The sequence below is a fragment of the Euprymna scolopes genome, chromosome 29, assembly GCF_053919585.1.
Source record: "Euprymna scolopes isolate OS-2025 chromosome 29, ASM5391958v1, whole genome shotgun sequence".
Taxonomy (NCBI): Eukaryota; Metazoa; Mollusca; class Cephalopoda; order Sepiida; family Sepiolidae; genus Euprymna; species Euprymna scolopes.
Genome location: NC_136510.1, coordinates 96,453,228 through 96,466,928, shown reverse-complemented (window position 1 = coordinate 96,466,928; position 13,701 = coordinate 96,453,228).

Genomic DNA, 13,701 nt, shown 5'->3' with positions numbered 1-13,701 from the left:
ACTATTGGAAACTCAAGGAAAGTGTACGATCGCTAAAAAATATTACCGCAAGCCAGCGCATGTAGAAAACTTAGACCATCAGTGTAGACTATGCCTGAATGAGAAATTAGCTATCCTAAATTTTAAAGAATCCCAAATTTATTAAACTGTAGAAGCGAAATAGCACGCGTATGTATACACAAAATAAACATTATCTTAAGATAACGACACATAAAAAATAAATAAATAGTAAGAACAACAATAATAACAACAATGATAATTATGATTTGAATAAAAATAATAAATAAATAAATAAACAAAGTAGTATAAAATAAAATAATATAAAAGCCAAAAATACCCAGAATAAATCTAGGTAACTTCCCAACACAGGAAACAAGAAAAGAAAAACCCATCCCCGCCAAAACGAACTAAGAAAGAGGTAAATTAGAGGTCAAGTGAATCCAAAGAAAGAGGTAAATTAGAGGTCAAGTAATAAACGCATACCTATTTGCTATGATAAATGGGAATGAATAACAAAGAATCTGATTGATTGTCTAGCAAAACCAGTACCACAGTACCATATGAAAATACGTAGCAACGCAGAAAATTCTGTGTAGCTTAATTGCCATATATATTTTTAAAGCTTAATACCTAGCTCTACTTACGAACTGATTACTGTCGAAGTAAATATTGAAAATAGATAATATTTTATGTAGATACATAAAATAATATATAGATGTATACATACTTTAAACTCCGTGATAAATTGTTTTTCACACTTTTAGTAGCGACTAGCATGGCTGCCCACTCTTGCCCGGTTGTAAACTACGCTTAAATATTTTTAAATTCATGCAGATATCGTATTTATTATTACAGTGGCAATTCTCTATTGAATATTATATTGTACTGTATAGTACGGATTTCGAAAAAATGACTTCGTAGCTATCAGCTGGAATCGAAACCAAAACATTTAGGGCTCCAACCGCGTTTCCTACCGTTCGAGCTATCGAAAGAGAGATTAGAAAGATTTCAAATTAAACCACTTCAAGCTATGAATGAATTTGCGCATGCAAAAAAGTAGTAGAAACTTATCGGCAAGTTCAAATAAACATTTTGCATTTCAACTTGCCGACATATTTCTGCACGCATTATTCATTCATCGAAACAAAGATTTTATTCGTTATAAAACAATCCTTGGTGTAGTTCTTGTTAATTTTAGTATGATGTGACCAGTAGTTTGAGGGTTTATCGGGTAAATATTTACACACACACACACACACACACACACACACACACACACACACACACACACACACACACACACACACACACACACACACACACAAAACTACTGTTTCATTTATATAGATATAATTATGACCTTTTCAGTATTGCAACGAGCGACGAAATACAATGAACTTGGGTATGTGCGTGTGTTTTTGTGTGTATAAGTGTGTGTGCGTGCGTGCGTGAGTGTGTGTGTGTGTGTGTTTGTGTGTGACTGGGTGTGTGTGCGCACTGTTGTTTATTCATTTTAACTTGCCTTTCACTCTTTCTCCTCGCCCTCAGTTTACAGCCCCCCCCAACTCTTTTAGTTTGTCCTTCCTTTTCTTTGTCATTTAAAATTCCAACAAGAATAGTTGTTTTCAGCGACTGACTTTCCTTCAAAATGTACCATTTTACCAGCTTTCCTGTGTATGTACGGTGTAGTTGATAGTTGTGGTTTTAAGGGAAGGACCTTCTGAACATCTGGAAATGCATCCTTGCATTTCTCGCTCGTACATCGTCCGAACAGTATCAGCAAAACCAACCTTTTTAAAGTGTGGTATGGGGAATGGGGAGGATGACAATGGAGTAATATCAGAGTTACCCGGTTAACAGAGCTCTAGTGAAAACCCACGAGGATCTAGCATCAGGATTCGTTGTTCTCTGGTCATTTTTTTTTTTTTTGCCTCTGCGTGTGGCAAGCAAAATCGCGTCAGGCCACGCGGAGGCACAAATCAATCGAGTGAATGACAAACGTGTCTTTTGTAGAATTTCTTTGTGTGTCCTGTACTGTACCTTCCCTTACTTCACATGCGACTTCTGGCAAAAATTAAAAAAAACAAAAAAACTGAAATCTTGCAAGTGGAAGAATAACTGACCAACGAGGAGGACGTCATACAGAGCAGGCAGTTATGAGGTAGGACTTTATGAGCTTTCTGCCGAGTTCATCATCATCATCATCATCATCATCATCATCATCATCATCATCATCATCATCATCATCATCAGTAGTATTTTCATCAAAAGCAGTAGAAGCATTAACAATACAGTAGCATCAGCATCATCAGAAGCAGCAGTAGCAACAGCATCATCAGCATCATCATTAGCAATAGTATGATGATGATGATGATGATTATCATCATCATCATCATCGTCATCATAGACAGTAGAGGTGACGGTGGTCTAGTGATTATCTGATAATCTGGATGTGCCAAGTTCGACCCAGTTCCGTAGAATCACTTTCACTTAGGATGTTGGCAACCTGCACGTGGTTCTTCCCATAAGTACCCGACATCGTTCTAGAAAAAAATTCTAGTATAAAGATATCGAGAAAACGAATGATAATAAGAATCATCATCCTGAATGATGCTAAAAACAAAAAAGCAGCATCACCAGCATCACCAGCATCACTAGCATAAACATCTCATTCAGTAGATGTACTTACCCGGCGTTGCTTGGGAATTTTTTTACTTGCATCTTTGTTTGTCTTTTTAATTCAAAAATACTTTCGATATTTTTTTTAACTTATAAATTTATGAATGAAATGAATCTAAGAGCCAAAGGTACCAAATTAACGAACAGGCAGAAAATAGGATGGAGTTGTAAATAAAATCCACAATTCTTTCTGCAATCCAATAAATATACCTGACTTGCCCACCAAGTTTTAATCATGAATGTCCAACAGTCTTCATTTTATCGCCATTCAATGATATGTAGGGACACTTTGGTGATCGTCTCCTCAGTAGGAAATGTAATCCTGAATCGGTTTCACATTTACCGGGACCTAAATTTTTATCTGTGACAGATAATGTTTATGAAAACAATCCCCAAGGCGTTGCTCTACTGAAGACGATCATCGCAGTCCAAATCAGCAATACATTCACGTGAACTTAAAATGCAGAGGTGCTTGTTTAGAACAGATCATTACACAGTGATAAAACAAAGAATGTTTGTCCAGTTTTGCTGTCTGTCAATCAAGAAGGAGTTCTTAAAGATTGCTATTGGTCAATCATTAAAAAAAACATGTCGAAAATAGAGTTCTTACTCTTAAAAAATAAATAGACTTTGTTTGACTAATAAACATTAAGTGCAACAAAGGCTTGAACCGACTTCTCCCTTGTCAGATCTTCTATCAACAGTTATCTAGACATGGATTCGTCATGGGGATGTTATGATAGCTGGAGAACATTTGGTAAGGATGGGTCTATCATAAAACGAAACATATACTCACACATACGTGCGTGTACATGCACACACATACACACATACGCATGCACACACACACACGCACACACACACACGCACACACATATGCACAAATAAAAATAAATGAAAAAAATTAAATAAAATAATAATAAAAACAAGTGTATCCGGGTAGGCACAGCCGGGTATATATCATTTTTTTATGATGAAGTGCGCATCAAACGCTGACAAAAGATACGACATAACATGTGCTTTTGGTTACCAAAGTTATATGCACGATGAAGTGGATTTGGGAGGAGACGGAGAAAGAGAATAAGGAGAAAGTAGTGAAGGAGGAAGAGAAGAAAAAGTGGAATAGGAGGAGGAGGAGGAGGAGGGAGAGGAGAATAGAAACCAAAAAATTCAAAGAAACGAAGATAATAATAATAATAATAATAATAATAATAATAATAATAATAATAATAATAATAAGAAGAAGAAGAAGAAGAAGAAGAAGAAGAAGAAGAATGACTACACCACCTCCCCTAAAAAATTGCGGAGTCTACACCCAAGAGTTCTGAAGACTTCGGGATAACTGAGAAAGAAGAACATTTAACAAACCGCCAATGGAAAAGTGCAAACAGCACTGACATTTTGGGAAAGCTTTTTGCCACCCAAAACCCAAGGAATACCAATGACCGTTACCAGCGAGAAATCAATTGTAAACGGCTGTTGCACCAACGCAAAATCATTTTTAACGGTTATCGAAAGAGGTGGAGTTAAAAAAAACACATAGGCTATTCTCAATCGCTGGTGATGGCCTGTATAAGACTCTCCAGTGAGTAAAAAATAATAGCTGCCGGGAAAGCAACACACTGGGAACTAGGCTGGATTTCAAAGATGCAGACTAATGGTACACGCACAAAACGGAGAAAATGAAAACCACGAAATCCTTTGAGATATGGAGTTACAAACAGATAAACTCATCTAAGAAAGGAAACCGGACATGATAATGATTTATAAGAAATAAAGAAATTGCCAAAGTATAGATTTTGCCTTCCCAGCAGACCACAGCGTGAAAATCAAAGAGATGAATAACAAATACATCAGAGAGCTGAAAGGAATATGCACATATAGAAAGTCAATATAGTACCAATAATTGCATCCCATCACTCCAAAAAGAAGAAAGGCATCAGTCTCAGCTGATACCACACGAAATAGTCATGGAAGGTCAAGGAGGATGGAAGGAAGGACTGTAGCAGAAGAACACTCAGCAAGCCTCCACTCAAATTCCAATGATTGCTGCCAGTAACAAAACAATGGTAATGACTGTTGTGAAAATGCAAAGTCATTTGCAAAGATTATTAAAAGAGGTGGAAACTATTGGAAATCTAAGGAGACATTGTTACCCAGACTCTAAGGAATACCACGGGTTGTTATCAGTGAGTAATCTCTGATGATGACATGTGTGAGAACTCCTAGAGAGTACAAATAATAATAATAATAATAATAATAATAATAATAATAATAATAATAATAATAATAATAATCCCCCGCTCTCCTTTCTCATCTTTCTCACCTTCCGATTTTCCTTTACCTTATCTCTGGCCATAATCTTTCCCTCCCCACCCTCCAAAAATGTCGAAGGGTCAAGGAGGATGGAAAGACTGAGGAGTGAAAGCACTTACCAGAGCTCCACTGGATTAGTGCTGAGGGGACTGGGACGTTAGGATGGCTTATTGCCACCCAAATTCCAGTGAAGACCAATGGTCATTGTCAGCGAGAAATCAACGGCATGTGACTGTTGTCATGGCGCAAATTAATTTTGCAAAAGTTGTCAAAAGCGATAAGGATTACTGGAAATCTGGGGAGACTTGTTGTCACCCAGGCTACAGGGAATGCCACCGGTTTTTATCAGTGAGCAATCTTTGATAATTACCTGTGTGAGAACTCCTAGAGAGTGAATAATAATGGGCTGACAAAACCTGAATTGGAATTCGGACTGGAAATCCAGATCAACAAACTTAAATAAGAAGCCAAAGCGATAAATAAAACTAAACAAGAAACACGAAGAACTAAAGCAAAAACAGAACGACCCGACAGAAACAAAACTCTACTGGAGCAATAGATAGGCAGGGCGACAAAAACCACAATAGAAAGACATCAAAGAAGAGTTACAGTAAATCGAACAAGAGGCAGAGAATAAGATCATCAAGGAAAACCTGAAGACGACCCTACGAAAAATGGTAAACTGGAGAGCACCAGGTCACGACAGAATACATGCATACTAGTTCCAAAAATTGACCCTACATGAAAGGATAATTCAAAAAGAAAAGATGTATCTATGAAACAGATGTGCCAGAATGGATGACCAAAAGTAGAAGCACACTGCCAGAATAAGACACGTTAACGGAAATCGCCCCCCCCTGCAACTACATAAATAACTTGCTTAACTACCACGTGGAAAATTTTAACAGCACAACTGAAGGAACAAATTTACCACTTATTTAATCAAGACCTCATTCCAGAGGAACAGAAAGGATGCCAAAAAGGGGGGGGATACGTGATCTACTATACATAGATCAAAATATCCTGAAGGAGGTAAAAAGTAGAAAAAATAACATAGCCATGGCATGGATCGACTACACGAAAGCGTACAACAGGATCCCTCAAGCATGAATAATGCATGAGAATGTACAAAATACTAGGCAAAACTATGGAAACATAACACTTGATGGCCAAACTGAGATAAAGATACAAAGATGTATCTTCCAAGAATATTCACTATCACAACTTATAGCCACGATGCCTCTTAATAATATACTAAGAAAATGATGGATATAAGTTGGATATAAGTTCACCAATACAGATTAAAGAATGAACCATCTAATGTATAAGACGACATCAAACTTTTTTCAAGAACAATAAAACTAGACACTAATAAACACAAACAGAATCTTCAGCCGTGGATTCAATATGGAAAAGTGTGCACTGCTAAATATAAGGAGGAGAAAACTGTAAGCAACGGAAAGTATGGAACTACCAAACCAAGCGGATATGAGGGCACTAGATGAACACGACACCTACAAATACTTGGGAGTTATAGAAGCAGATACCATGGAAGCAACAAAGATGAAATAGAAAATTGAATACAGAGACCTAAGAAACAAGAAAACTCATAGAAACCTAATAAAAGGTGTTATATACTTTGGATCGTTTATAGGATAGATCAAAGAAGGACTGATGCACTACATGGAAAGACAGAGGTAGAGGGCTTGTTTATGTATGAATGATAGGAAAAAAACATTAGAGAAATACGTAACGTTGAACACAGAAAGAATAATTACCACAGCAAGAAACTGAAAATATGAACAAAATGGGAAATAGAGCAGTAAGGGATAAAACGGGAAAAGAAATATAGGAAAAGAAGCAGCTACATGGACGATTCATAAGGATAATAAAAGAAAACACTTGGACATGGCTATGAAAAGGACATCCAAACAGAGAAACTGAGTCCTTAATAACAACCGCACAAGATAACTTGATTAGAATCAACTACATCAAAGCAAAGATCGACAAGACAGTATAAAACAACAAATGCAGACTCTATGGACGAAGGGACGAAACGATAAACCACATAATAAGCGAATGCAGCAAACTAGCTCAAAAAGATTATAAGAATAGATACAATCAAGTGGGAAAGGGAATGCAGGGAGAAATTATGCAAAGAACTACATTTTGAACACACAGCCAAATGGTACAAGCACAAACAAGCAGCAGTATTGGAAAGGGAAATCACAAAATCCTATCAGACATGGACGTACATACAGAAAACCCCATTCAAGCAAGAAAACCGGATGTGATAATAGTTAATACGAACGGAAAAGTCTTATCAAACAGTAGATTTAATCATTTTATCAGGTTGATAAGAAAGTTCTTGCAGGCTATAACTTCTGTATTAATACCAACATATATCGGCTCAAACAAAAATTTACTGATCAAAATAAAAGATCGAAAACACCATCAGAATCAATACATTTTTGCCAAAGCAGAACAAGTGTATTTATGCCAGTAATGAAAAAAATTGCGTTCTGGTAGCGATGAAATTAATGAGGCGTTTTTGATATCGCTTAGGTTTTTGAAGCATTTATTACGCAGAAAAGTGTCGAGATACTTGAAAATGTGGTAGTTGGTAGGGAAGAGGTCTTGAGAGTATGGCGGATGAGACAGAGTTTCGTTACCTAATTTGTTCAACTTCTACAGGACTGCTTTAGCATCAAGCGATTGGGCATTGTCGTGGAGAAGAATTGGGCATTTCCTGGGTGTTGTTGTCGAAGTTTCTGATGCATTTCAGCCATTTGTTGACAGTACTTCTTTGTCGTAATCGTTTTGCATACATTACTGTAATAGATGAGACCGGTAACAGACCAATCAACAGTCAGCATAACTCATTTGGTGCAAATTTGGCTTCGGGAAGCGTCACCTGTTGTTATAAAAGAACCCACTTTTCATTGCAAGTCACAACGGATCTTTCTTTTTGTATAAAAAAAAGGGAAGATGACACTTCATAACAGTGTTTCTTTTGTTTGTCGTCCAATTCGTGAAGCATTCATGTAACAAGTTTTTTCCCCCTCTTTCTCAAGTGGTTGGAAACTGTCGTATACATTATGCCTCATGAACAGTTGGATTGGCTTCGACTAAGGCTCCTAGTTGATCGTTGTCATCATCCAATGGCCGAGCAATACGTTTATCATCTTCAAGACTCTCCTTCTAAAAAGTTGTCCAATTGATTGCCACAGAACGAATCTTTTTTGTTTCTATTTTTCTCAGATTATGCATCCGGGGTATTGCCCTTCCAAATGGTACCAGTGTTGACCCAGTTGTATGTGGGTGACCAAAGTTTTTTTAGCAGACATAGAAACACACACAAACACACAGACAGATCCCCTTAATATAATAAAAGAAGATATATTGCTTGATATAACAAAGTCCACCTTCCCAGGCTTTGCCTTCTCTCACTGAGAAAAGGTTAGTTTATCGCTAATCGCCTGAGGCGCCCTGGCGAGAATGCCGACGAGGCTGCATAGGCATATTTTGCAGAGTTAGAGGGTTCCTTCTCTTGAGCAGTGACGTTTTCAATCCCACTTTCCGACCCTAGTGTCACAGTTCTTGCGGTGCGAGAGAACTATATACTCCACTATTGCAATTCTCATTGTTCTGCGATATTTCATTTTCTTTGTCTCTGTCCGTCATTGCAACTCACAGTGAGACTTATGATCGCTGTTATTGACCTTCCGGTCAAGCGTCGTTTTATCATCACACTTTTGATCTAGATTCATCGATTTTTGGCGACGTGTCTAGGTTTTGTGCATAAAGTGTAGTTACCTTTTAGTCAAACTGTTTTAGACTTATCGAAATTCTCATAACTACAACAATTACATTTGATACGTGCCATATCGTTGTCGTCGTGGTTCTTGTTGACATCGGGGTTGTTGTTGTTGTTGTTGTTGTTGTTGTTGTTGTTGTTGTTGTTGTTGTTGTTGTTGTTGTTGTTGTTGTTGTCTTGTTGTTTCATTGTCGTTGTTATTGTCGTTGTTGTTGTCATTATGGTTTTCATTGCTGTCATTGCTTTTGTTGTTGTTATTGTTTTTGTTGTTTTCATTGTTGTAGTTGCTGTTGTTGTTTTCATCGTCGTTGTTGTTGTCATCGTCATTGTTGTTGCCATTGTTTTTGTCGTTGTTTTCGTTTTTGTCGTTTTGTTGTTGTTGTTGTTGTTGTTGTTGTTGTTGTTGTTGATGATGGTGTTGTTACCAGCACTATCCTCGTCGTTGTTTTCATTGTTGTTATTGTTGTCGTCTTTGTCGCTATCATCACTATCCCCGTCGCCGTTGTCGTTGTTGCTTTTTGTCATCCTTGTTATTATTGTTGTTATTGTTCTCGTCGTCGTCGTCGTTGTTGTTGTTGTTGTTGTTGCTGTTGTTGTTGTTGTTGTTGTTGTTGTTGTTGTTGTTGTTGTTGTTGTTGTTGTTGTTGTTGTTGTTACGTTACACTATGAATGACCTTATGTCGTAAAGTGGTTATATCAGTTACTGTCAGTTTTGCCGCTGTTGTTGTTGTCATGGTCGTTGTTTCATTGTCCGTTGTTGTTGTCATTGTTGTTGTCATTATGGTTGTCGTTGCTATCATTGTTTTTGTTGGTGTTGCTTACATTGTTGTAGTTGTTGTCATCGTCATTGTTGTTGCCGTTGTTATTGTCGTTGTTTTCGTTTTTGTCCTTTTGTTGTTGCTTTTGTTGTTTATGATGATGATGATGATGATGATGATGATGATGATGATGATGATGACACCAGCACCATCCTCGTCGTTGTTGTCGTTGTTGCTATCATCACTATTCCCGTCGCCCTTGTTGTTGTTGTTTTTGTCGTTCTGGATGAGCTTAGGTCGTATAGTATATCAATTACTGCCAGCTTTACAAGGGGAAAACTAAGTGCAAATCGAAGTGACATGAAGTTTTGAAAGGTTAGGTATAAAGTAAAATATGTCGAAGTAGAGCAAAATTAAAAGGATAAATTTGTCTTATAATGCACAGAAGCAACGATAAGGAAAAAAGCTATTAACTACATAAACATAATAGGCGCCTTCAGTGTCAAATATGAGCCAGAACCAGGACAAATGATTTTCTTTCTCCGTCTTCTCTTCCTTTTCTTTCCTTTTCCTTTCCCCCTTTACTCTCGCTTTTTACAGTAATATGCAACTCAAAATCAGAACAGAAGGCTTCCTTCTTTCCTTTTTTTCTTTCTTTCCTTCCGTACTTCCTTGTCTTTCTTTACTTCACACTCCTCTCTCTTTTTACAGACGACGGAAAGATTGAAAAATTGTCTGTCATTAAATTTCTTCTAGTGTTATGGGTGGCAGTATTAGGATATTTAAGTGTAAAGCAAAAGCTCCTTCCACTTCCTTTTATTCTTCAGTCTTATTTTTTTTAAATATTGATCAGGATTAAATATTAAAGTCGATCAGAAATATATATTTTTATTTTTCAACAGCATAGACTAATATTTGCTTTATATAACTAACGAAAGAGTTTTTGTATAGATCGTAGTGAAAATAAGCCTGTTGTTCGCAAAGATGCAGATTAAAATCGGTTTTACAGTATATATAAGATTAAAACAGTTTTTAACTTTTAACTAATAATAAAATTCCACTGCCTTAACCTTATGCGGAAAAAATCCCGTTTTTAAGATTATTTTTACATAACCTAATCTAAATATTACTACATTTGTAGACTAAAATGTATCCAACCTCTTTAAATGGTGCAAGATATTGTACTCTGTTCTCTTTGCATGAAGAAATAAATTATTTGTTGCCATCGGCATTTTCCATGATTAGAATTGCTTACCGCAGTGTTCTGAAATGTCCAAGAATATTGTTCCAGGCATAATATTTCCATTTACTCCCAGAGGCAGAAATAATCGATGAAGCATACTATCGATTTCACGGCCAAGGCCAGAAATGTTCAGCTGCAATAAATATTGTTTTGATTTTGAAGTTTTTGAAAGTAATGGCTTTGTCTTAGAGTATGAAGGGCCTGGTTCTTAAAGACGTTCATCATTTTCAAAACTCCTCATTCCAAAAAGTGGTCCAGTTGACTGCCACAGAACGAATATTGTTTTTCTCATTTTTACATAGTATGCATCATTTTTTGACCCGGTTTTGTGTGAGTGATAAAAGTTTTTAGCAGACATACAAATGCACACAAACACACAGACAAGTCACCTTAATATAATAGAAGAAGATGCATTGCTTGATATAACAAAATTTTGTAAATTCAGACCAGGTGATTTAACAATTTAAAAATTATTTATATATTACTTTAGGACATCCTGTATTATTAGAGAGTAGACACTACTCGGCTAGGGATTTTTATCCTTGCCCCCCCCCCCAAATCAAAAGAGATTATACCAGATCTGGTCCCTGCTGATTGCAGTGTAATGTTAGTTTTGTGCAGTTCTAGAAGGTCCACCTTGTATGGGAATAAAGAGCAAACATACAAAAATATGATATCTATTATGTTTATGAATATTTTTTTAGATGAGGATCAGGGGCGTGCAGAAGGGGGTGATAGGCGTACCCAACCACCTGTTCCTTTTACACCTGTTTTAAAAGTGCCCTTTTCAGAGGAATGTTTTTCCCCGCCGAGACATCGTTTGTTTCACTTGAGCACCTGCCCTTAAAAAGTTCTCTTCGCCTGAATGAGCATTGATAATTTCTATTATTTGTATTATTTAGACTACTATTCTCATCTTCAGTGCTATTCACATAACGTTTCGGCTGATGTAACCTCCGGTCTTCTTCTTTAGATGTCGAATACAGAAATTTTCTCTCCCGAACTTGCAAATCACGTGACAATTACTTTGAACTTTTATCCAGTCATAGTCGACAGAATGAGAGCCTGCTACCCATGTGGATTAAATAAATGTGTCTCAACGTGGGCTCTCAGGTTCACTTGTAGGCCTGAGAAATTTTGAAATGGGACTGAAACTCAAGGCCTCAAGAAAATACATTGAAGGGTAAAAGAAGAATATTTTTTTACTTATGTAAATTTATTAAATCACTGTAATATAACCCCACTGACCTTGAACAGTAGGGGTAGTTTAGTCATTAACATTTTTTACTAAATTTTTTATTATATATTATTTGTTTATTGTAATCATTTGAGATGAGTAATTTATAGCCAAACCTAAATATATTTTTTTTTGCTTAAAAAAATAGAATTAATACATTAAGTTAGGTAAAATTTGCATGGAATGCTCTGCTTTACGGTTGTTGTAAAAATGGAACGGAAATTTGAATTTCGTTCCCTTTTAAATTCGGTACATTTTTACATTACCTCCAACCCGTCTTTCAAAGCTTATAACTCCTCGAAAAATGTAACTCAAGCCCTAATTTGTTTTTCAATTAAAGGAGCAAGGACCAAGGTTTCATTAAAAAACAAACAAACAAAAAAACAAACAACGTGTTTTTTTTAAAAAGGTTTTAAACTTCGGACTTTACAGGTAAATTTCTAAAAAACACTACTTTTTTGTTTGAAATTTGAATATATTATTTATTGACCTTTTCTCTTCAATTTGTGATATATAACACTTTGGTGAGTAAATTATTTACTTTTCAATAAACATTTCAAAATGGGAGGCGTGAATTATTCTACCCCCTGTCTTTCCAAGCTTATAACTACTCGAAAATGTAATTTAAGCCCTAATTTTTTTTTAAATTAAAGGAGCAAGGACCAAGGTTTCATAAAAAAAAGAAAAAACAAACAACGTGGTTTAAAAAATGGTTTTAAACTTCGAACTTTAAAGGTAAATTTCTAAAAAACACTACTTTTTTGTTTTAAATTTGAATATATTATTTATTGACCCTTTCTCTTCAATTTGTGATATATAACACTTTGGTGAGTAAATTAATTATTTACTTTTTAATAGACACTTGAAAATGGGGGACGTGAATTAAAAAAACGTTTGTCTAAAATATTATATTCGATTTATTGGAAAGAGCATAAAATTTCACATTGACCCTGAAAATATCGTAAAAATAGAATCAAGAGAAAAATTTTGATAGATTTTTAAAGTTTAAAAATTGAAAAATATTGAGTTCGTAAAATTAATTACTGTTTTTTAAAAAAATATTTCTATTACTTTTAAAACAACTTTAATAGTTTATTTTGGAAGTATAATCCATAAAGAAAATAAACAACCCACTTTTAAAAGAGAAATTACGAGTTTTTATATTTTATTCGCAGTTTCGTGATAGGGGTGTCAAAAATTCCTACAAAAATTCTGATACATCTACTAGATTGGAGTGTTTATTCGTTGTAAACGTACCCGACAACCTATAAATGTCGGCATTTCCAATGTGAATGGTAAGCTGGACTTATGTAAAAAATAACAGAAAGATATACCAAACTGACTTTTTCGTTTAAAAATGGAATTATTTCCCTTTAGTTAATTTTTTTTTTTTTTTTTAATATTTTGTGTTTTATATACATAAAGTAGAATTGTTGAATGTTACTGTTTTGATTATATTCGTTTGGGGGGGGAGGGCACAATTAAAAAATTAAGAAAGATTAAAACGAAGCGAAATTTAAGTTTCCGTTCCATTTTTACAACAACCGTAAAACAGCGCATACTCAGCAAGTTTTATCGTAATTTATAAGCATAATGTTGAAACATTCAACATTTTATTTATTTTTTGCATAATTAATGATAGAAGTATTTT